This window comes from Panthera tigris, chromosome B2 (genome assembly GCF_018350195.1).
Source record: "Panthera tigris isolate Pti1 chromosome B2, P.tigris_Pti1_mat1.1, whole genome shotgun sequence".
NCBI classification, from domain to species: domain Eukaryota; kingdom Metazoa; phylum Chordata; class Mammalia; order Carnivora; family Felidae; genus Panthera; species Panthera tigris.
In genome coordinates, this window is record NC_056664.1 from 149,319,150 (window position 1) to 149,343,456 (window position 24,307).

General features: G+C 58.1%; 1 protein-coding gene across 3 annotated transcripts in view; it reads right to left on the bottom strand.

Annotated features, from left to right (window-relative positions):
• The window catches only part of FRMD1 (FERM domain containing 1), a 29,962-nt gene extending 22,364 nt beyond the window's left edge, over positions 1–7,598 (bottom strand). For 2 of the 3 annotated variants that reach the window (XR_006218012.1, XM_042987542.1), the window contains exon 1: positions 7,166–7,598. The gene's annotated coding sequence lies outside the window, so the exon portion shown is untranslated. The remainder of the gene's footprint in view (positions 1–7,165) is intronic. The other variant, XM_042987543.1, reaches the window with a different exon arrangement.
• Positions 7,599–24,307: the final 16,709 nt, after the last annotated feature.

The following is a 24,307-nucleotide window of genomic DNA, read 5'->3' on the forward strand; positions in this document are numbered from 1 at the left end:
GTCATGCCCTCGCGGGGAACCTGGTGACTCAGGGTCACCAGGGTCTGGGGTCCCATCTTCAGCACGGTCCCCGTCACCGTGCCAGGCGATGGCCAAAGCAGACCGGCTTTTAACGTGCTTTACTGTTGCTGTGAAAGCCTTCCGGCCCGCACCAGGCCAGACCCCCGCCTCCCCCAGGGCCCCAGAACACCTTGCAGGCAGGGGAGAATCGCGTGTAGACTGGGCCCTGGGCCGTGGAATCTGCGAAAGCAGGACTCCGCCTCTAGAGGACGTGGGAGGAGCCCACGGAGCCTGGAAAGCGCACACTGGCCAGCGAGCCCCCCCCAGGACACTTGGCGGGGCCACTCCTTCATTTATTCAGGGGACGGCTGCCGAGGGTCCCTGCTGAGCTGCCAGGCGCCGCCGGTCACTGAGGAACAAAAACGGCTCCCCCCCCCCCGCCCCCAGCAACGACGTTCCGCCCTTGGCGTCTGCTCAGGACAGAAACCTTGGGACCCCCTCCTCCGTCATCTCCCCCAAGTCTGGGTGGTAGCCAACCCCGACGGCTCTCGCCCCCACCTATCTGACCGCATTCCCGCCTCCACCACCTGCTCACACCTCTCTCACCTCCAGCCCGGACTGTGGCAATGGTTCCCAAAGTCCCCCCCCTCCAGACTCGCCCCCATACTCAACGCCGCAGCCTCCAAAATCTTGCTAAACAGGGGGCAGATCCCCACATTCCTGCCCCCAGTCCAAAAATGGCTTCCACCTCCCTCAAAGGAGAAGCCAGAGCCTTGAAAGTTACCGTGGCCCTTGAGCCCCTCCAAGGGCTGGCCTATTGGCTCTCTGGCCTCCCTGCCTGCCTCAGAGCTCAAGGTCACTGTCGTCACACGTGATCCCCTGCCTCAGAGCTCAAGGTCACGGTCGTCACACGTGATCCCCTGCCTCTGAAGTCAAGGTCACAGGCGTCACACATGATCCCCTGCCTCTGAAGTCAAGGACACGGTCGTCACACAGGCTCCCCTGCCTCAGAGCTCAAGGTCACGGTCGTCACACATGATCCCCTGCCTCTGAGGTCAAGGTCACGGTTGTCACACAGGCTCCCCTGTCTCAGAGCTCAAGGTCACGGTCGTCACACGTGATCCCCTGCCTCAGAGCTCAAGGTCACGGTCGTCACACGTGATCCCCTGCCTCTGAAGTCAAGGTCACGGTTGTCACACAGGCTCCCCTGCCTCAGAGCTCAAGGTCACGGTCGTCACACGTGATCCCCTGTCTCAGAGCTCAAGGTCATGGTCGTCACACGTGATCCCCTGCCTCAGAGCTCAAGGTCACGGTCGTCACACGTGATCCCCTGCCTCTGAAGTCAAGGTCACGGTTGTCACACAGGCTCCCCTGTCTCAGAGCTCAAGGTCACGGTCGTCACACGTGATCCCCTGTCTCAGAGCTCAAGGTCATGGTCGTCACACGTGATCCCCTGCCTCAGAGCTCAAGGTCACGGTCGTCACACGTGATCCCCTGCCTCTGAAGTCAAGGTCACAGGCGTCACACATGATCCCCTGCCTCTGAAGTCAAGGACACGGTCGTCACACAGGCTCCCCTGCCTCAGAGCTCAAGGTCACGGTCGTCACACAGGCTCCCCTGCCTCAGAGCTCAAGGTCACGGTCGTCACACATGATCCCCTGCCTCTGAAGTCAAGGTCACTGTCGTCACACGTGATCCCCTGCCTCTGAAGTCAAGGCCACGGTCGTCACACAGGCTCCCCTGCCTCTGAAGTCAAGGTCACGGGCGTCACACATGATCCCCTGCCTCTGAAGTCAAGGTCACGGTTGTCACACAGGCTCCCCTGTCTCAGAGCTCAAGGTCACGGTCGTCACACGTGATCCCCTGTCTCAGAGCTCAAGGTCATGGTCGTCACACGTGATCCCCTGCCTCAGAGCTCAAGGTCACGGTCGTCACACGTGATCCCCTGCCTCTGAAGTCAAGGTCACAGGCGTCACACATGATCCCCTGCCTCTGAAGTCAAGGACACGGTCGTCACACAGGCTCCCCTGTCTCAGAGCTCAAGGCCAAGGTCATCACACAGGCTCCCCTGCCTCAGAGCTCAAGGTCACGGTCGTCACACAGGCTCCCCTGCCTCAGAGCTCAAGGTCACGGTCGTCACACATGATCCCCTGCCTCTGAAGTCAAGGACACGGTCGTCACACAGGCTCCCCTGTCTCAGAGCTCAAGGCCAAGGTCGTCACACAGGCTCCCCTGCCTCTGAAGTCAAGGCCAAGGTCATCACACAGGCTCCCCTGCCTCAGAGCTCAAGGTCACGGTCGTCACACGTGATCCCCTGCCTCAGAGCTCAAGGTCACGGTCGTCACACGTGATCCCCTGCCTCTGAAGTCAAGGTCACAGGCGTCACACATGATCCCCTGCCTCTGAAGTCAAGGACACGGTCGTCACACAGGCTCCCCTGCCTCTGAGGTCAAGGTCACGGGCGTCACACATGATCCCCTGCCTCTGAAGTCAAGGTCACAGTCGTCACACAGGCTCCCCTGCCTCAGAGCTCAAGGTCACGGTCGTCACACATGATCCCCTGCCTCTGAGGTCAAGGTCACGGGCGTCACACAGGCTCCCCTGCCTCTGAGGTCAAGGTCACAGTTGTCACACAGGCTCCCCTGTCTCAGAGCTCAAGGCCAAGGTCGTCACACAGGCTCCCCTGCCTCTGAGTCAAGGTCACGGGCATCACACAGGCTCCCCTGCCTCTGAAGTCAAGGCCAAGGTCATCACACAGGCTCCCCTGCCTCAGAGCTCAAGGTCACGGTCGTCACACAGGCCCCCTGCCTCTGAAGTCAAGGTCACGGTCCTCACACAGGCACCCCTGCCTCAGAGCTCAAGGCCACGGTCGTCACACAGGCTCCCCTGCCTCAGAGCTCAAGGTCACGGTCGTCATACAGGCACCCCTGCCTCTGAAGTCAAGGTCACGGTCATCACACTTGATCCCCTGTCTCAGAGCTCAAGGTCATGGTCGTCACACGTGATCCCCTGCCTCTGAAGTCAAGGTCACAGGCGTCACACATGATCCCCTGCCTCTGAAGTCAAGGACACGGTCGTCACACAGGCTCCCCTGCCTCAGAGCTCAAGGTCACGGTCGTCACACAGGCTCCCCTGCCTCAGAGCTCAAGGTCACAGTCGTCATACAGGCACCCCTGCCTCTGAAGTCAAGGTCACTGTTGTCACACATGATCCCCTGCCTCTGAAGTCAAAGTCACGGTCGTGACACAGGCCCTCCTGCCTCTGAAGTTAAGGTCACAGTCATGACACAGGCCCCCCTGCCTCAGAGCTCAAGGTCACGGTCGTCACACATGCTCTCCCCCTTCTCCCAGCCTGTCAACTGCAATGAACCAACACATTTCACGTTACACTTGACTATGTCCAGCCTCAAATGGAAATGTCAGAGCAGACCGCACGAGGTTCCTTCCTAATTTATGTTGTTTTACGAGGTTGCTCAGCTCTTCTGGACCAACTCCGAGGCTTTCACTTGGTCCCGGTGGTGGAAGTTCCCAGAACTGGGAATCGAGACACAGTCACAGTCTGTGTACAGAACGTCTGACAAGGCTCGTGGGTCTTTGCCATGCGCAAAGCATGGGGTCTAGAGGCGAAAGCGTCTCCGGAGGCTCCGTGGACTGAGCACTTGTTTGGAGTAAAGTAAATGCCATCTGAACCTTCATGATGAGATTCTGTCCACAGCCACCAGAAGAGCTGCTCTTTGTGACGACCCGGAGCTTTCTGTGACCTCTTAGGAAGCTGAATTCGGGTGCAGATCAGTCCGAACTAAAGAGGCAAACAAACCCGTTTTGTCGGAGGGCGAAATGAAAAGGGTTTTGGCCTCCCTGTGTCCCCTGTTCCCTTCGTCAGGCACGGAGCTGCTGGTGTTCCGTCGGGACACTCCTAAGACATGTCTGTGCTGCACAGGTGACCGTGTCCCCACCCCTGTCACTAGCGGGTGGCCTTGGGGAGTTAGCTCCCCCAGACTAGCAGCCCTTGAACCCCTCTCCCCTCTCAGCTATGGTTTAACCACCCAGGAGCCTGGCCAACACCTGACACTGAACCTCACATTTTATTCAAGTGTATTTTATATTTATGCTTTAACTCTCCCAAATCTCTCACGTACACAACCCCATAACACAAAAAGGCCGGTATTGTGTCCATTTTACATTTGGAGGAAACCAAAGCCCAACAGGGTAAGGGAATTGCCCAGGAACACATGGGTCAGCGAGGCTAGAAGCAAACTGGGCTGCCCTGTGCTTCCGCCCTGCCCCCACACCCCCCCTCCACGGTGCCAGGTGCGCCCCTTGGTCAGGCCGGGGACCTCCCAGCCCTGACCCCCAGGCCGGGTCCTGCATTCTCAGGGGCCTCTGGACCAGAGCTCCCCTGGGTGCTTCCCAGGGCGCAGCTCTGGTTTCTCCCAGCACTGGACGTCTTCCGGGGACATCTTCAGGTGGCACAGAAGCCACCTGAAAGCCTGGACTCGGGTCCAGAGACGACGCACACGCATCCTCTCTCTCCAGGAACTCAAAGGAAGAGCGGTGTCGGCGAACCCTCAGAGCTCAGAGAGGGCAGTCTGTGAAGGTGCACGTGGGAGCTGGTGGGGAGGGCCTGGGAGAGTATGGGGAGCACCTCTCACTGGGGGTCACCTGGCCCGAGCCCGGGGCACAGTCACGGGGAGGAGGGAAAGTGCCGGAGCTGGGCGGCTGCAGGGGGCAGGCCGGCCTTGGGGCCCTGGGCTGCGGCCAGGAGCGGTGAGCCGCCTTCAAGGCCCCTAGACCGTGTTGAGCAATGCCTGACAGAGCTTCCGCAGCCTGGGAAGGAAACTCTATAATACGTCCCCTCGGTCAGGTGACAGAGCGGCGGTGGGCGTGGGTGCCGCTTCCGTCCAGCCCGGGGCCCAGATTCTGCCGAGGGGGGTGCCCGCTGTCGGGTCACACCCTCTGCCGGAGGGCGGGCACCGGGACTCTGCATCCAGACTCCCTCACAAAAGCACACTTGAGTGCCACCCTGGGGGCACTTAAGTCCCCCAGAGCAGTGACCCTGCCGTGCCCAGGGTGGGTGGGGGAGGGGAACGGCCCCCGAGAGTGGGGTTCCTCCCACAGGTAGGACCCCCGAAGGGTCTCAGGTACTGTTTGGTTTGTACCTATGTGTGGGCCAGACTATTTGTTTCTAATGTTTTTTAATGGTTATTTTATTTATTTAGAGAGAGAGAGAGAGAGAGAGAGAGAGGGAGCAGGGCAGGAGCAGGGACAGAGGGAGAGTGTGTGGGCAGGGCAGGGGCAGGGAGGGAGACAGAGAGAATCCCAGGCAGGCTCTGCCCCATCAGCACAGAGCCGGACGCGGGTGTGCGTGGGTCTCTTCAGAGCGTGACCCAGGCTCCTCGGGCAGGTGCCCAGGGCCCAGCCGCTCAGCAGACACACGACAGGCCACATGGGGCACCGTCCTTGGCGCACGGGCCCCGCCACGGCCCCGCCTCCCCTCTGCACACACCTGTGCGTCCTGCCAGCAGCCTGACTCACTCACGTGGCAGATGCTCCACGGACACGTGTGCCAAGACCTCGCTTCAGGGTCAATAGCGCCTCCCTCACCGCCCCCCCAGCCTCTTCCGGGGGCCCCACGTCAGTCCCAGCCACGAAGGCAGGTGAGGGGGACCCACAAGAGCGGCACGCGTCCCCAGGTGGCCCCGAGCCACGCAGCAGGCACAGGGCGGGCAGGGCCCGGCTCCTGGAAGCAGACAGTCGGCCTCCTTCCCGCGGGCGAGGCGTGGGCACACCTCCCGCGGTTACCGTTGGGGTCGTGCTCGCCTGGCCCCAAGGGCAGGATCTGGCGCCCTGGGTACCGTGGACGGAACTCAGGGAACGACCCCCTCGGGGACCACTCGGCTTCTGGTCAACATTGTAGCCGTGCCCAGGAGTGGGGGCCGTGTCCTGGGGGCCAGCCCTCACCCAACCCCTCCGCCCACGGTGCCTCCAGAGCTCCCAGAGGAGGGGGGCTCCCCCGGGGGGGTGCCGGCCAGGTGCCATCAGCAGGACGGTGAGAGCCCCGGGTCCCGCAGGCAGCTGGAGGAGCACGGGCCGGAATTAAGGAGCCGACACCCCTACGGCGCCGGGCCGGTGCCGGCAGAGTCGGCCGTGCTCACTAGAACGTCGGTGCTGTGGTCGTGATGGCTACACACACCAGCCTCCCGGCCAGGGCGCCCCGAACCCACACGTGCAGGCCGCAGTGTGCGGACGCAGGCTCGCGGGGCTGGGGGAGGTGCGGGGGGAAGGCTGGAAGGGCCACTGGCAGCCCAGGCCCGCCCTGCCGCCCCGGTCACCTGCCCCTGGGCTGGGTGCCCACGGTCGCAGCCCACGTTCTACATACAAGATGCGGCAAGAGCTAAGGCCAGGTGGCCACAGCACCTTTGTGGTGACAACCACACTAATCAGCAGGTGTCAGGTGTCGTCTGACGCGCTCCAGGCCTGCGGTCCTGCCCACGGAGAGCGGACGTTCCACTCGTTTTGGAATCGGAATGCAAACTTCCCGTCAAGCTCAGAGGGTGCAGTCTGAGCCTTAGGCTGCGCTTGGAACAGAACTGAAGCAAGTGATTCCGGGCCGGAAAGCTCTTTGGGGCGCCACCTTCTTAAGAATCCTGAGCCCCGGAAGCAAACGTGACACCCCCACAAGCCACTCGCTAAACAGAGGCAGCACCTGTACCGCGGCAGACAAATCCGTGCTGTACGAACACCCCCACCCGGCTCCTGAGCCCCCCTGCGCCCTCTGAAACCTCGGACGGGAATTAAGTCACGGAGCCCTCCCGTCTCCCCTCCACCGTTCGCAGGAGCACCAGCCACATCAGGTTGCAAAGGGAAACTTCTGGGGGCGGGAAGACCCGGGTCCCCCGCCAGCCGCCTCCGTCTGTTCAGGCACCTCTGAGCCCAGCTGTCTTCAAACAAGCCCGGAAAACCCAAATACAGGCCACGCGGGGGTCGAGCCCGCGGCGCGGAGACTAAAGGGGCCGCGCAGCCCGGGTGTCCCTGCACCTGCCTCGGGGTCCACGAGGCAAGGGGGGACGGTGGGGAGGGTAAGAGGCGGGGGGGGGGGGGAGAGGGTCGGGGGGAGAGGCAGGGTAGGGGACGAAGGCGCCGCAGAGCTGGGACCCCGACCCCACCTCTAAGTCAGAAGCCACCGAAGGGACGACCGTGGGCCCGCGGGAGGGTCCCGAGTCCTCAGCTTGACTTCGGGGCGCGAACTCCGAGCGACGGCGGCGGCGAGGTGACAGTCCGCGGCCGGGTGCCCGTGTCCCCCAGCGGCTCGGCCGTGGGCGGGGTCACGGGGGGCGGGGACGGCCGCGCTCACCTGCGGGGGTCGCGGTCTCAGTCCGGGTTGGGCTCATGGTTCCGGGTCGGGGTCTGGGATTGGGCGGGGGTCGGGGTCCGGGTCGGGGTCGGGGTCGGGGTCGGGGTCCAGGTCGGGATCCTGGTGGAGCGGCGTGAACGCGGCCGCCGCTTTTCGCGGTCTGAATGGAGCCAGCCCCGCGGGCGGCGGTTGGGGGCGAGCGGAGGCGGCGCGTCCTGGCTGCGGTGGGCGGGGGCTTCCGTCCCTCCCGCCCCTGCACGCGTCCTCTCCCCTTCCTTCCCCGGCCCGCCCCTGCACGCGTCCTCTCCCCTCCCCTCCCCGACACCCCCCACCCCGCCCCTCCCGCCCCTGCACGCGTCCTCTCCCCTCCCCTCCCTGACCCGCCCCGTCCCCACTTCCGACCCCGCTCTATCCCTCCCCCGTGCCCTCCCCATCCCTCCGGGGTCCCACCCCACCCTTCCCGGCCCCTCTCAGCCCTTACCTCTCCAGGCCCGCCCCTCGGTTCTCCCCTACCGGCCCCGCCCCTCCTCTCCCTGGCCCCTCCTCTCCTTGGCCCGCCTCTCTTCGCCCCCTTGACCCTGTCCTCTCACTACACTGCCCTGCCCCCGCCTCGGCCCCTCCCATCCCGGCCCCGCCCCGTCCTCTCCCCATCCCTCCGGGGTCCCATCCCGCCCTTCCCGGCCCCGGCCCGCCCCCTTCCCCCGCCGTCTTCTCCCCTCCCGGACCGGCCCCTCCCCTCCCTGGCCCGCTTCTCTTCAACCCCCTCGACCCCGCCCTCTCGCTACCCTGCCCTGCCCCCCGCCTCGGCCCCGCCCTCTCCCCCTCCCCTCCCCTTTCCGCTCCGCCCCTCCCAAGCCATCCCGGCCCCGCCCCTAACTCTCCCCTCCTCTTTCGGCCTCTCCCCGCCGCGCTCCGCCCCCATCCTATCCCCTCCTCGTCCTCTTCCACTCCTCCACTCCTCCCTTCCCTACCTTACCCGGGCCCCTACCTGCCCTCCCGTCCTATTCCCGCTCCGCCCCGCCCGGCCCCCGCTTGGTCCCCACTGCGAGCTAGAGGGGAGGGCGCAGCTCTCGGCTTCCGGAGTTGTGCGCCCCAGGGTTGTGCGCCCGGGGGTCGCAGCAGACCGAAGTGGTACCGACCCAGGGTCGCGTTGTTCAGTGAGCGCTCCATCCCGGGTTGCAGTCACGGATTGCCTCTTCCCAGGGCTAAAGTTTCGGGGGCTTGCAGCACCACCGGGGGTCGTCCCGGGCGCGGAGGGTGAGAGCGCGGCCTCGGAGAAGCCCCTGGAGCCGGCGCACTCCCGCCGCTGGGCGCGAGCCGAACCCCACTTGCCAGGGCTCCGAGTCCCCCACTCCCGGGACTCACGGCCTGGACAGCAGGCGCTGCGCAGACAGCGGGGACCCCCAGAGGGACAGTCTGCGCGGGAGGGGCGGGCCAAGGCCGGTGAGTTATGCGGGGTGCTGGGCACAGGCCCCACTGCCGTGGGCACGAAAATTGCAGTCGTGGGGCCCCGAGGACGGCTGGCCCCGAGGAAGCGCTGAGATTGTTCTCGGAGACAAAGGCAGACCCCGGCCGTGGGAGGGGCTGGAGTGAGGTCGGGAAGGTTGAAGGTCACTATGGATCAACACCTGGGGCTGACCTGGGGCCTCTCTGGCCTGGTGACTTTCCCGCAGAAACCTTTAGGAGTCAGGGCTGATGGGCCCAAACCCTGGAACAGCTAGAACACACACACACACACGCACGCACACACACACCCAGGCCTGCAGTGGGGAGGAGCTCGGGTGCAGCTCGCTCTCGCCACAGCTGGGCTGCCCCGCGCATCCCTGCAAGGGCACTGGCAAGGTCACCGGAGGCAGTGGCTCCAGGCTCCAGCCTCCCCTCTTTCTCCTTATTCCCACCTGCCCCCACACCTGTCCCTTCCCAGCTTGTTTTTCTCCAGACGGGCGTCATCCTCTAGTACTCCAGGGGCGTTGTTCGATGTGCTATGACCCCCCTATCCACCCCGGCCCGTTAGAGTGTAAGCCCCTCCACGGCTGGGATTCTTGTCTTTCGTTTACTGCTGAAATCCCACCACCCAGAATAGTGTTCATGAGTAAGTTCACGTGTCAGAGCCACACTCAAAAGTAGCCACTCAGGCAAAGCCTTTTCCAACTCCAGTGAGTCACCCTCCTCTGGACACTGAACATCGGCTCAAACCTCCATTATTCGTTTGCAGCGTGAATTCTGTGTCTCCCCCCATTCAACCACGAGAGCCTAACAGTTGCACACCGGCTGTCTTTAAGGATGCCCGCCATCCAGAATGTTCGCCGTTACGTAGAATTCTGCAGTGCAGAAACCAGCCCTCCCGTCTCACAGAGGAGGACACTGAGGCAGAGAGGATCCAATCGCCCGGGGAAGGTGGCACGGCTAAACAAGCAGAGGACAGTCCTCCCTGTTCCGTCGTGTCCCGCGGTCTGCATTTGCCGTTTGCTGTTGACTCCACACCTAGTGAGCAAGCCTCACTAGCCAGCAGGCAGAAACTTGTTGAATAAGCGAATATATTAGCAAGCCACTTTGAATTGTACCATCGAACTGCTATACCTCTCAAAACCATCCATCAAGTCACGTGGTCAGCCCGGAGTGAAAATTGGCAGAGGAAGTATCCAGTCTCTGCTGACTCAGCACATGGATTCTGGAGCCTGACTTTTGAGGCTTTGTCACCTTCTTGCTGTGTGACCGTCGGTGTCCTGACTCACTGCCTTTGTTTCTCTATCTGTAAAATGGGGTTAATAATAGTATTTCCTTATAGGGGTGTCTGAGGACTCATTGAGCAAATATTTATAAGCCATTCAGAAAGTGCTTGACACAGGAAGGGCTATGCCAGCTTTAGCCTTTCGACTTTTTTCTACACGGCAAGACAGTATGTAGGTACAATTGAACAATGTCAAACAGGTGCAAATCACCAGGCACCTCACTCTACAGAAAGGAGCTCCTGTCGGTCTTAATTTACCTCCCCTTTCGATTCCCTTTTAGCTACAAGGGTGACCAAGCAAGGATCCACTTAAATGAAGATGGTCCGTGCCACCCGTGAGCTCCCTCGAGAAGCACAAATGGCTGGCAAAGGCCTCGGTGCTGGGGAGGTTATCACAGACCAGCACGTCCCAGAAACTTCAAGAAAGGCTGTGGTCCAGGTGTCATGATGCCTTGAGGGTATGTGTTGTCCAGTCGTGGGTGGTGTGTGCGTGTGTGTGGTTTTGTGTGGTTGTGTGTGTGTAGTTATGTGTGTGCGTGTGGTTGTGTGTGTGTGCAGTTGTGTGTGTGGTTATGTGTGTGTGTGCGTGTGTGTGGCTGTGTGTGGTTGTCTCTGTGTGTGTGATTGTGTGTGTGTGCTTGTGTATGTGTGCAGTTGTGTGTGCGGCTGTGTGTGTGTGTGCGCAGGTGTGTGTGTGTGATTGTATGTGTGTGTGCAGTTGTGTGTGTGGCTGTGTGTGTGTGGTTGTGTGTGTGTGCGCGCAGTTGTGTGTGTGTGGTTGTATGTGTGTGTGCAGTTGTGTGTGTGGCTGTGTGTGTGGCTGTGTGTGTGTGTGCGTGTGTGGTTGTGTGTGTGTGGTTGTGTGTGTGGTTGTGTGTGTACATGTGTGTGGTTGTGTGTGTGTGGTTGTATATGGGTGTGTGTGCAGTTGTGTGTACATGTGTGGTTGTGTGTGTGGTTGTGTGTGTGCGTGTGTGTAGTTGTGGTTATGTGTGTGTCGTGTGTGCATGTGTGTGGTTGTGTGTGCGGTTGTATGTGTGGTTGTGTGTGCTTGTGAGCGGTTGTGTGTGTGTGTGTGCGTGTGTGTGGTTGTGTATGGTTGTATGTGTGTGCAGTTGTGTGTGTGTGTGCGGTTGGATGTGTGTGTGTGCAGTTGTGTGTGTGATTGTGTGGGTGTGTGGTTGTGTGTGTGTGCAATTGTGTGTGGCTGTGTGTGTGTAGTTGTATGTGGGTGTGTGCCTGTGTGTGGTTGTGTGTGGTTGTGTGTGTGTGTGTGGTTATGTGTGTGTGGTTGTGTGTGGCTGTGTGTGTGCGTGTGTGTGTACATGTGTGGTTGTGTGTGTGGTTGTGTGTGTGCGTGTGTGTAGTTGTGGTTATGTGTGTGTTGTGTGTGCATGTGTGTGGTTGTGTGTGCGTGTGGTTATGTGTGTGTGGTTGTGTGTGCGTGTATGTGGTTGTGTGTGTGCATGTGGGGTTATGTGTGTGGTTGTGTGTGTGGGTGTGTGTGCATGTGTGGTTATGTGTGTGGTTGTGTGTGTGGGTGTGGGGGTGTGTGTGAGTGGTTGTGTATGTGTGGGTGTGTGTGGTTTTGTGTGTGTGGGTGTGTGCGGTTGTGTGTGTGGTTGTGTGTGTGTGTGCATGTGTGTGTGGTTATGTGTGTGGTTGTGTGTGTGGTTTTGTGTGTGTGTGGTTGTGTATGTGCATGTGTGTGTGCATGTGTGTGTGTGTGTGGTTGTATGTGGGTGTGTGTGCAGTTGTGTGTGTGTGTGTGTGTGTGTGCGTGTGTGTGGTTGTGGTTGTGTGTGTCGTTGTGTGTGCCTGTGTGTGGTTGTGTGTGCGGTTGTGTGTGTGGTTATGTGTGTGGTTGTGTGTGTGCATGTGTGTGTGCATGTGTGTGTGTGTGTGTGTGGTTGTATGTGGTTGTGTGTGCAGTTGTGTGTGTGCGGGTGTGTGTGTGGTTGTGTGTGTCGTGTGTGCCTGTGTGTGGTTGTGTGTGCGGTTGTGTGTGCTTGTGAGCGGTTGTGTGTGTGTGCGTGCGTGTGTATGGTTGTATGTGTGTGGAGTTGTGTGTGTGTGCGTGTGTGCGTGTGTGTGGTTGTATGTGTGTGTGTGCAGTTGTGTGTGTGATTGGGTGTGTGATTGGGTGTGTGGTTGTATATGGGTGTGTGTGCATATGTGCGGTTGTGTGTGGTTGTATGTGTGTGTGTGGTTATGTGTGTGTGGTTGTGTGTGTGCATGGGTGTGGGTGTGGGTGTGGTTGTATGTGGGTGTGTGTGCAGTTGTGTGGGTGTGGGTGTGGGTGTGTGTGGTTATGTGTGTGGTTGTGTGTGTGTGTGTGGTTATGTGTCTGGTTGTGTGTGGTTGTGTGTGCGTGTGCGCGTGTGTGTGTGGTTTTGTGTGTGTGGTTGTGTATGTGCGTGTGTGTATGTGTGTGGGTGTGGTTGTGTGTGTGTGCGGGTGTGTGTACGTGTGTGTGGGTGTGTGTGCATGTGTGTGTGCATGTGTGGTTATGTGTGTGGTTGTGTGTGTGTGTGCGGGTGTGTGTGAGGTTGTGTGTGTGTGTTCGGGTGTGTGTGTGGTTATGTGTGTGGTTGTGTGTGTGTGTGGTTGTGTATGTGCGTGTGTGTGTGCAGGCGTGTGTGTGTGGTTGTGTGTGTGGGTGTTTGTGTGTGTGTGGTTGTATGTGTGGTTGTGTGAGTGTGGTTGAATTGTGTGTGTGTGGATGTGTGTGGGTGTGTGTACGGTTGTGTGTGTGCAGATGTGTGTGTGGTTGTGTGAGTGTGGTTGTATTGTGTGTGTGTATGTGGGTGGGTGTGTGCGGGTGTGGTTGTGTGTGTGTGGTTGTGTGTGTGGTTGTATGTGGGCGGGTGTGTGTGGTTGTGTGTGTGCATGTGGTTGTGTGTGGGGGGGTGTGTGTGCGTGTGTGCGTGTGGTTATCTGTGTGTGTGCGTGTGGTTGTGTGTATGGGGGTGTGTGTGTGGTTGTGTGTGTTTGTGTGGGCGTGTGTGTGTGGTTGTGTATGTGCGTGTGTGTGTGGTTGTGTGTGTGGGGGCGTGTATGTGTGGTTGTGTGTACGTGTGTGTGGTTGTGTGTGTGTGGTTGTGTGTGTGCATGTGGTTATGTGTGTGGTTGTGTGTGTGTGTGACTGTGTGTGTGGTTGTGTGTGTGGTTGTGTGCGTGTGTGTGTGTGTGTGTGCGTGTGTGTGTGGTTTTGTGTGTGTGTGGTTGTGTATGTGCATGTGTGTGTGTGCATGTGTGTGTGTGTGCGGGCATGTGTGTGTGTGGTTGTGTGTGTGTGTGCGGGCTTGTGTGTGTGTGTGTGTATGTGTGCGGGCATTTGTGTGTGGTTGTGTGTGGGTGTGTGTGTGGTTGTGTATGTGCGTGTGTATGTGCGTGTGTGTGCATGTGTGTGTGTGGTTGTGTGTGTTTGTGCGGGCATGTGTGTGTGTGGTTGTGTGTGTGTGCGGGCATGTGTGTGTGCGGGCGTGTGTGTGTGGTTGTGTCTACGTGTGTGTGGTTGTGTGTGTGCAGGTGTGTGTGTGGTTTTGTGTGTGTGTGTCATTGTGTGTGTGTGTGGTTGTATGTGGGTGTGTGTGCAGTTGTGTGTGTGTGGTTGTGTGTGTGGTTATGTGTCTGTGGTTGTGTGTGTGTGGTTGTGTGTGCGTGCGCATGTGTGTGTGCGTGTGTGTGGTTGTGTATGTGCGTGTGTGTGCATGTGTGTGTGTGTGTGGTTGTGTGTGTGTGTGTGCGGGCGTGTGTGTGTGTGTGCGGGCATGTGTGTGTGTGTGTGTGTGCGGGCGTGTGTGTGTGGTTGTGGGTGTGGGTGTGTATGTGCGTGTGTATGTGCGTGTGTGTGTGTGGTTGTGTGCGTGTGTGGGCGTGTGTGTGTGTGGTTGTGTGTGTGCATGTGTGTGTGTGGTTGTGTGTGTGCGTGTGTGTGTGGTTGTGTGTGTTTGTGCGGGCGTGTGTGTGTGTGGTTGTGTGTGTGTGTGCGGGTGCAGGTGTGTGTGCACGCGCGCGCGTGTGTGGTTGTTGATCAGCCTGTAGGAGAGTGTTGCCCACGTCCGGTTCCCCATCCTCCCTGACTGGAGTCCCCAGCTCGCCATCTGGGCCGCTGCCCTCTTGCCATTGGTGCCGATGCCCGGGAGGCCCTGATCTCGCCGTTTCCTGCGTCCTGTCCCCGGTAGAGGTGGGGCTGCAGGCGATCAGTCCTCCAGGTGTCCGGCCAAGCAGTGGCGGGTGGCGGTGGCAGTGGCGGTCACACCGTGTTCTCCAGAAAGACGAGGTGACGGCCTTTCACGGCACCTGTGAATGGGACCTTGTTGAGAAACGGGGTCTTCGCCGATGTGTCGAGCGAAGAGGAGGTCATGCTGGGGTAGGGCGGGCCCCAGTCAGTATGACTGGTGTCCTTACACGGGGAAAGGAGACACGGAGACAGACAGGGAGGAGAAGGTCATGTGACAGTGGAGGCAGCGAGCGGGGCGGCCCGTCTACAAGGCAGGCCAAGGGTCACCGATGCCAGCAGAGCTATGACAAAGCACGAAAGGACCCTCTTCCAGAGGCTTCGGCGGGAGTAGGGCCCTGCCAACATGTGATGTCGGCCTGCGGGTCACTAGGACGGTGAGAGAAGAGATTTTGTTGCTTGAGGCCCCAGCTGGGCTCCTTTGTTCCGGGGGCCCCGGGAGGCTCGCGTGGGCACCATCCGGGCTGTGGCTACGGCGTGTGGCCCCGGCACCCTGGCTGAGGGGGCCGCAGATGCCGGCAGAGGAGCAGGATTTGGGGGCGTGAAGGCCTCGGGCCTCAGCTGCTCGACAGCTCCCGGCTTCCTGGGGTTTTTGCAAAGTGAGGCAGAGGAGGAGCCAGGTCTCCCATCTTCTGGGTTTATCGTGTTGGAGGTGGACCCGGGGAACATGCGGTTAGGGCTCAAGCGACGAGGAGGAGGTAGGTACGGTTTCGAGCAACCCTATGGACAGCTTCCTGGCCTTTAAGTGATCGTTCCGGAGCCCCTCGGCCTTTCGTGAGGAAGGCATCTGTGCGGCCAGGTGCCCTCTGCCGGTTTCCCGGGGCCGCCGGAAGGAAGGGCCACACGCCGGGTGGCTTAAAACCGCAAGAGTTTATTCTCCCACAGTCCTGGAGGCCGAAAGTCCACCATCAGGGTGGGGGGACAAGGCCATGTTCCCTCCGGAGGAGGGTCCTGCCTGCCGCTCCCCGCCGGGGCCTTGCAACGATGCTGGGCGTCCCTGGGCTTGTAGACGCCCCACTCTGATCTCTTCTGTCCTCACAGGGCCGTGTTCTCTGTGCCTCCCTCTTTTCCCCCTCTTACAAGGACACCAGTCGTATTGGGCCAGGGCCCACCCGCTGCGGCGCGACCTCATCGTCACTAATTATACCTGCAACCACCCTCTTTCCAACTAACGGCACATGCGGAGGTCCTGGGGGTTCGGACGTGAACAAGGCTCTATTCGGAGAAGGGACACTATTGGACCCCTAACCTACGCCCGAAGCAACCGCCATCCCTCCTCTAATTCTGCTTCTCGTGACCACGGACTGTTGTCGCCAGGACAAGAGCACCGGGGAACGCAAGAAGAGCTGCTTCCCCAGGGTTTCGGCTTCGTCTCTCTTTTCAGGCCCAAAGTGGGAGTTGGCAACCGTAGTACCAGGACCTGGGTGCGGTGGTTTCTTCTAGAAGAATTGGCGGTATTTTCTAGGAACAGATCTAGCCTCTGGCCCCGCTGAGCTGGGAGATGATCTGGGAGAGCTCCTTCCCGCCCGGGAGGCGCCTCCAGGCTGCCCGCTGCGCTAGTGACGGGGCATCTCGCTCGGCCGGCCGCTCGGAAATGCAGTGACAGTATTGGCGCCATCAGACGGCAGCACGGGCTGCCACGTCGCCTTGAGTCGGGTTCCGTTCTCTTTTACCTTTTCCTTGTCTCCACCGCTGGTCTGGCGGTTGTCACTGCTTGTGAATCGGTCTCTCTCCTGTCGCCCCTTCGTTTCCGTTCTCCCATCTGCCTCGGCAGGGACAGGGCCCACGGGGGGTGTGCGAATCAGTGAGCTCACTGTGTGCAAACGGCCCAGATGTTCTCAGGTAAGTACAATGAATCACCGAGATCGTCTTGGTCCATCTCTTAATTCTTGGCCGTGATTGGACGGCTGAGTTTATCAGTGACTTTGCGGCAGAACAGAAATCGTTATACTTCGCAGAACAGGAGGCGCCAGCGGAAGAGAGGCCAGAATGATCCGTAGGAGGATTTCGAGCCCCTCCCACTCACATGCCGCGTCGGACTGGGGATTCGTGACCCCAATCACATTATCTCCCGAGCGCCCACTGTTTGCTCCCTGTGGCCCAGCAAAAGGGGACGCACGCCCTGAGCCCAGAGCGCACACCCTCACGGGGAGAGTCGGCAGGAAATAAACTGCCACGTGCACTTTGGGTTATGCCGGTGCGAGACAAACTGCAGACTCCCAGACGGAAGGGAGCTGGGGGAACATACTTGGGTTTGCTGTGCAAAGTGGAATTTTCCCTCGGACCGTAAACGAATTCACCGCCTTAGTTAATGCGCGTGAATCCCGCAGGCTGTTCTGTTAGAGGACCTGGAACCCCGCCGGCCCTGACCCGCCCGCATCCGCCCCAGGACCCCAGGCCCCTGCGGATGCCCCTGGTGCCGCAGTGCCAGGGCAGAAGGGAGGAACGGAGGCCACCGGGGCCGCGGGGACAGCTGGGGGCAGACGGGTGCGGGTGGAGTTCGGGGCCGACTTCAGGATGCATTATTGTGAAGGTACTCGTGACGCATCCCGGAACTCAGTCAGAGGCAGCTCACGAGGCTGGAGATCCCGGACCTCACTGAGGACACAGATCGCACGACCTGTGCAGAGCTGCACTGTCTCACTCACTGTTAAGTGTGTGTGCTCAGTACTGAACTAGCACAGTGTTCCCAGTCAAATTAGTGCCACGGCAAACGGAAACACGAAGTCAAAATCATATCCACACCCCCACGTTCACTGCAGCATCATTTACAATAACCGAGGTGTGGGAACAGCCTCGGTGTCCACTGATGGGCGAGTGGATAAAGAAGTGGGGTGTGTGTGCGTGTGCGTGTGTGTGCATGTGCGTACAATGGGATGTCACTCAGCCATAAAAGAAAAATCTTGCCATCTGCAACAACATGGACGGACCCCAAGGGCGTTACGCTAAGGGAAGTAAGTCAGACAGGAGAAGAGACCACGTAATCCCACTTACATGTGGAGTCTGAAAGAGACAAACCAAAACAAAACCAAGAGACACAGACACGGGGAGCAGGTCGGTGATTGCCAGGTGGGGGTGAGGGGTGGGACAGACGGGTGACGGGGCGGAGGAGGGCGAGAGGTACAGACTTCCAGCTATAGAATAAATAAGTCAGGAGGATAGATGTACAGTCGTGACGACTCCAGTTAGGAACGCCGGGCCGATAGAAGTTGCTAGGAGCCAAAGTCTTGAAAGTCCTCCTCAGGAGACAAAAACGAACAGTGTGGAGACGGACGGTGACTAGCCTTTGTGGTCCTCAGGGCACAGATATCGATTCCTTACGTTACACACCAATTCCACCGCGATAACAGCAATAAAATTAATGTCATCGAGAAATTATGCAGAAACCAGATTTTGCTGCACACGGTGCCCTGAAAAGTCACCGAAGGAGTAGGAAATGATTTTACGAAAAAGCAAACACCTACTTTTACAAAAGAACGTGTTATTAATGTTAAAGCTGGTAAAGTCTCTTGACCTTTGACGCCAAGTTTGCCAACGAAGAGGATCCTAAAAAAAGAAAAACGGAAACTCATTGTAACTGCACACTGTCTATTTGGCCCATCTTTAAAACACAAGAAAATTTCAAAGTCAGTTTCCTTTCTAGGTTAGAAGCAACAGTCATTTTGAAAGAAAGTTCTAAAACACTGAAAGAATCGTACGGGGTTTGCACTTTAACAGATGACTTCTGGAGTCTGAATCAGAAGAATCGACATCCGGCCTCCAGGCAACACTGTCCACATTGAGTCCTCTGTGCACATCGTAAGGAGGCTCCCCGCATGAAAGTCTAAAAACCTGCGGGTAGTTTTCTAAAATCGAACATGACTCCCATCGAAGCACTGTGACGTATCTGTCGGCAGTAATTTATCGGGCACGTTTCTAAATAATTTTTGAATTTCTCAGGACATGGACAACTACACCAGTGTCATTCGTGGAAGCTGAGGCTTCTCAAAATTTATTAAAAACCACTTAGTGGGGCGCCTGGGTGGCTCCGTCCGTTAAGCATCCGACTTCGGCGTCGGTCACGATCTCACGGTTCTTGAGATCGAGCCCCACGTTGGGCTCTGCGCTGACAGCGTGAAGCCTGCTTGGGATGCTTTGTCTCCCTCTCTCTCTGCCCCTTTCTCTCTCCTCAAAAATAATGAATAAATAAATCAATACATACACTACTTGTTATCTATACTATCACAAAAAAGACCATCAAATCAAATGACCTGTTGTAGAATAGAATGTTCCTGAAGCAAGTAAGTAATGGCAATCATTTAAAGAATTTTACTCAACGAAAGGACATATTTTTTTTAATGTTTTTATTTATTTTTGACACAGAGAGAGAGAGAGACAGAGCATGAGTGGGGGAGGGGCAGAGAGAGGGGGAGACACAGAATGTGAAGCAGGCTCCAGGCTCTGAGCTGTCGGCACAGAGCCCGACGCGGGGCTCGAACTCACGGACTGAGAGATCATGACCTGAGCCGCAGCTGGACATGCAACCGACTGAGCCACCCAGGCGCCCTGAAAGGACGTATTTTTATAAGAGAGTATTATTTATATCCTAGTGACTTAAACTTTCCAACTAGTGTGATTAAAAATGCAAATTTTCTATTATTTCATGTACAATAATTGAGTTTGCACTTTCTTTATACAGAATGACCTTGTGTTTCAGTAGTTACTGAGAATAGAATATTACTATAAACAAGGTTTATTTCAGGCAGGCGTGGTGTCTCCCCCAATCGGATGGGAAGCCACCACAGGTGGGGCCACGCGATGGCCGTGTGAGGCCCGTGGCCTGAGCGGTGAAAGAACTCACAGAGGCAGAATAGAGGAGACAGGAGGCCACTGGATACGCTGCAAGGGAGCAGTGGGCAGGGACAGCAGGGGGGAGGCTGTGTGGCAGGAGGCGGGATTGGTGCTGTGCCCGCGGAGTTGAGGGGAAGGGGAGGAGGTGGGAACACTCGGGATTTTCCTCTTTTGGTGCCCGAGTCCAGGCGTAAGTGGCCCCTGTCGGCTAGGCTTCTGGCTGTTTTGAGGCAGGTGGCCCGGCGGACCTGTGTGCACCCGGCCTGGCCACCTTGCTCAGGTCCCCCTTGTTCAGGTCGGCTGCCTAAAAGCCGCTTCTACGGAAGGGTTTGCCTTCTTGAACTTCACACAGAGGTTGAGGTTAGTTGCTACCAAAATGGACAATATTATTATTATTTTTAACATTTTTTAAAATGTATTTATTTTTGAGAGAAAGAGCACGAGTGAGTGAGGGGCGGCGAGAGAAGGAGAGGCCGGAGCCTGAAGCAGGGCTGGAGCTCACCCAACGCGAGGCTCGAACTCACAGACCGCAAGATGGTGACCTGAGCTGAAGTCCGGCTGAGGTCTCAGGTAACCGGCTGAGCCCCCAGGTGCCCCCAAGATGGGCAATATTATAATCTAAATCCGAAATACTAAAATAGATTGACCAAGAATTTGAAATAATTATGTGAAATGTGTCTGAGAAAATAAAAGGTATTATCGATGTGAAAAGACGAAACCATAAAGGGAACCAAGTGGCAATATGATGTATGAAAAACGATGAAGGAGCCTAAGCAAGCTGACCCCCCCCCCGCCCCCTCCCCCCCCGCCCCCTCCCCCCCTCCCCCCCGCCCCCTCCCCCCCCCCGCCCCGTGGGATGTGTGACACTCCTCAGGCTCCTGGCCACCAAGGACAAAGGGAAGGACAGAAAACAAATGATTAAACTGATAGAGTCTCTGGTGTTTACAAACATCGTAGTAAAATTTCGAGGAAAGGGCGGTCCCATCGTGGCCTGGGGCCCAGGAACTCCCTGCGGTCTGGATGCCAGTGCTTTCCTAGAGGGAAAAACACCCTTAGCCCGACGAGAGCCAGGCCTCCAGGGATCTGTGCGGTGTGCTGGGGGTGTCCCCTACTCAGCAGCCGAGGGTCCTACAGTCCAACTCAGCTCTGACACCGTCCACCTGGAGACAGAGTCGACCGCACACGGTGAGGGCTCAGTCCCCCACACAGCACACACACTGCCCCCCTCCAGCTGTCACCTGTGTGGGAGACAAAGGCAAAAGAAATGGCAGATAAAACTGAATTTCCTTATACCCTGCAGCCCACTGACAAGATACTTGAGACCCGCAGAGGAAAACGTTTCGCGTTTCTTGTTTCTCCGGGAACTCCCTTTGTCTTCATGTTAGTGCTTTGCTAGAGGAAAAACCACCTTAGCAAGTGTCTACTTTAGCAGATGAAAGTCCTTCTGGGGACCTCCCTAGTCTTTACCTCCCCCAGCTCCCAAGTACATAACCTGTCACTCCTCGGGACCCAGTGCAGCCCTTCCTGCCCTCGGGTCCCGTCCCCGTGCGTGCTTTAATAAAACCGTCCTATTGCACGGAAGACGTCTCAAGAATCCTTTCTTGCCGTCGGCTCTGAACCCCGACTTTTCCACATCCACCTGTGCAGCAGACCGACAGACTATAAATCAGAGTTTCCCTCGCCCCCCTCCTGGGTTTGATTAGTTTGCTAGAGGGCTCACAGAGCCCAGCAAACCAGTTGACTCTGGAAACTTCCTGGATCACCAGTATTTTTGGCAGGAGTACGACTTAGAATGGCCAGATGGGAGAGACACACGAAGGGCAGGTGTGGGGAAAGAGCTCAGACCTTCCGTACCTGCCCCGGGTACATCGCTGTCCCCAAATCCCTCTGTTCACGGACCCGGGAGCTCTCCCAGCCCAAACTCTGGGGTGTCCATGGGGCCTTCCCTACACTGGCGTGACTGATGAAATCATTGGCCATTGGTGATTGAACCCAACCTCCAGTCCCCTCCCCTCCCCGGAGGTCAGCGGGTGGGACCGAAAGTTCCAACCCCTAATCCTGTGACTGTTCCCCTGGCAACCTGCCCCCTCCTTTAGGGGCTTTCCAAAAGTCACTGCATGAGCACAACAAAAGATCCTTTGGTCACTCTCAGCACTTAGGAAATTCCAAGAGTTTCAAGAGCTTCAAGCCGGAAATGGAGACAAAGACCAAATGTGTCTATTTCTGTTTATTTATTAGTGGAAACGTACAAGACAGATTAACAGAGCCATTAATAGATGGAGACAACCCTCAGGAGTCTGCAGGAAAAAGGAAGAAACAAAAAGTGTACAAGAGGGGCACCTGGTGGCTCAGTCAGTTCAGTGTCCGACTTCGGCTCAGGTCATGATCTCACGGTTTGTGAGTTCAAGCCCCGCGTCGGGCTCTGTGCTGACAGCTCGGAGCCTGGAGCTGCTTCGGATTCTGTGTCTCCCGCTCTCTCTGCCCTTCCCCTTCTCTCTCTCAAAAAAAATAAACATTAAAAAAACTTAAAAAGTGTACAAAAAAAGTAAAGGGACACTACGGGTAAAACTGGACGAGCTGATTATAATAATCGATCAATACCCAAAAGAGCCTTAAGAACTAGAACCAGAGGAAGGAGAGCTGAGGGCAGAGCCAGAGGGCAGGAGGCATCGAGGGATGCCCCCGGGGAGCCCCGGGCAGACAGGGCGGCATTTCCGAAGGGACTCTGCTGCAGGGCACAGCCAGGTGCCCAGGGCGTGTGGCGCCAGGTGAGGGCTCAGGCACAGGGTCCCGCAGGTCATTTCCACACCAGGCGGCCAGCCGCGGGCTCGTTTTCTCCACCCGAGGGGCCGGGGCCGGGTCGGCTTGGGGCCCTGGGCGTCTCCAGGTCTGGGAGCCTCCACAACTGAGGGACCGGGGTGCAGCTCCGGTCCCAAGGGACTGGTGTCCTATCAGGGTGTGCACAGGGGACGACCACATGAGGACTCAGGGGTGAGACCGCCGTCTACACGCCAAGGAGAGAGGCCTCTGCAGAGACCAGCCTGCCCAGGCCTGGGTCTCAGGCCTCCAGCCTGTTGTCTGAGCCGCTGGTCTGTGGGGTTTGTCATGGTGGCCAGAGCCGACTGGCTGTGTCCTGTCTGAGGCGCTTGGCCACTGTAGAGAGTCACTAACATGTCCACGCTGCTCAGACCCGTCCGCTCCTGCGAGAGAATTATTTACCCAAGGAAACACTTGAGGAGAAGCTTTAAGAAAGGACACGCGCATGGATGTAAATTTAAGAAAAATAAAAAATAAAGTTAAATCAAAAAAAAAAAAAAAAAAAAGAAAGCACATGCGCGCCCCAGGGCTGGGTCACAGCAGCATCGTCCCGAGAGCAAGGCGTGGGGACAGCCGAAGTTCCCATTGGGGACCCAGGGATCAAGGAGCTGTGGCATCTGACGCGGCGGAATAGCTGTGGCCGCACGGACGGACCCGAGCACGTCATGGGGAGTGAGCGAGGTCAGACAGAGAGGGACAGCGCCGCGTGATGTCACCGTGGAATCTCAGAAATCAAACCGGACGGAGTCCCTCAGGCGCTGCAGCAGACACGTCTTCCCAAGACAGCTGCCGAATCCCACCCCGGAGCCGGCGGCCTGGTGGGGGTCCCTCCCAATCCCTCCCCGTCTGGGCTCTTCGCCTGGGAGGCCGTGCGGAGGGCACCAGGCCCCAGGGGACAAGGGAGGGGGCCGCGTTGGGCCTCCAGCCCCTCCACCCCCGTGAGCCAGCCCCGAGCGGAGACCGGGGAGGAGGGCACCCCCAGAACTGGAGACACTCGGTGCCTTGCAGCCTCGCCCTCCCTTCCGGGCTGCAGGAGATGAGCCAGAACAGGCGGGAAGCCCGCTCATCCAACAGCCTGTGGGGCTCAGAACACATCTGCGTCCAGATCGAGCCCTCGCGCACGGGGTCTGGTGCCTGGCTCTCGGCTCTCCCTCTGCAGGCGGTAAGCCTGGGCTCACACCGCCAGCACGTGTGAGACCGCGACCTTGCCGGACACTGTGCCTGCTACCGCGACACTGAGGTCGTGGCCACTCCGAGGGCCCCGTCCATCCCCTACGGCACAAGTCAAAGGTCAGCTGTCGGGGTGGGGGTGGCCCGCGGGCAGTGGGTAAGTCAGAACTGGGTGCCACGTGGAAACACTGCACTGGGGGTCCACGCACGTGACGTCAGAGAGGACAGCTCGTCTCATCACCCCGTGGCGTGGCCTGTGTGGGTTCCGCTTTGCGGTCTGCTCTCCGGTCCCCTGCTCAGCCTTCCTCCTGTCTTACGGCGTCGCGGGTGGGGGTGGGCTACAGCCAGGTGCCTGGCGTGACCGGCCTCTGCCCGGGCTGCGTGGTGAGCCTGTGAACGCCGGCCGCAGGCACGCTGTCCTGTGTGCCAGCCTGTCCCGCGAGTGCTGATGGTGTCGCATCCTGTTTCCCGTGGGACTGGGGAAGGGAGGGCGGAGGTCATTCTGAACCACGTGCAGAAGCCACACTGTGCTCCAAAGGGCAGAGGTCACCTTATGAGTAAGCGTGCGGGGCCACAACCTTCCCGCTGTCCCTCCGCAACCGAGTGTATCTGGTCTTTAAACCACAGACTGTGATGAGTAACACAGAAAACACCCAACACGTAAGAGTGTCCGAGGGCAGAACATGAAACTGAGATGCATTTTGTTGTTGGTGTTGAACAGGGTCAACCGTCAGTTGGAACGAAGACAGACTGAGAGTCTGAGAGAGAATGACTGGAAATAAAATACAGATCGCGTCTGACAAAACATCAGATCAATAAGGCAAAGTGTATTTTTGATGTAGGGTTAAAAATGTATGTTTTTAAAAAACCAACTCTTGGGGCGCCTGGGTGGCTCAGTCGGTTAAGCGTCCGACTTCGGCTCAGGTCACGATCTCACGGTCTGTGAGTTGGAGCCCGGCGTCGGGCTCTGTGCTGACAGCTCAGAGCCTGGAGCCTGCTTCCGATTCTGTGTCTCCCTCTCTCTGCCCCTCCCCCGTTCATGCTCTGTCTCTCTCTGTCTCAAAAAATAAATAAACGTTAAAAAAAAATTAAAAAAACCAACTCTTCCTTTCGGAATTATGGGACTTTAATACAACTTGAATTATATCAGGTAGAAAACAACT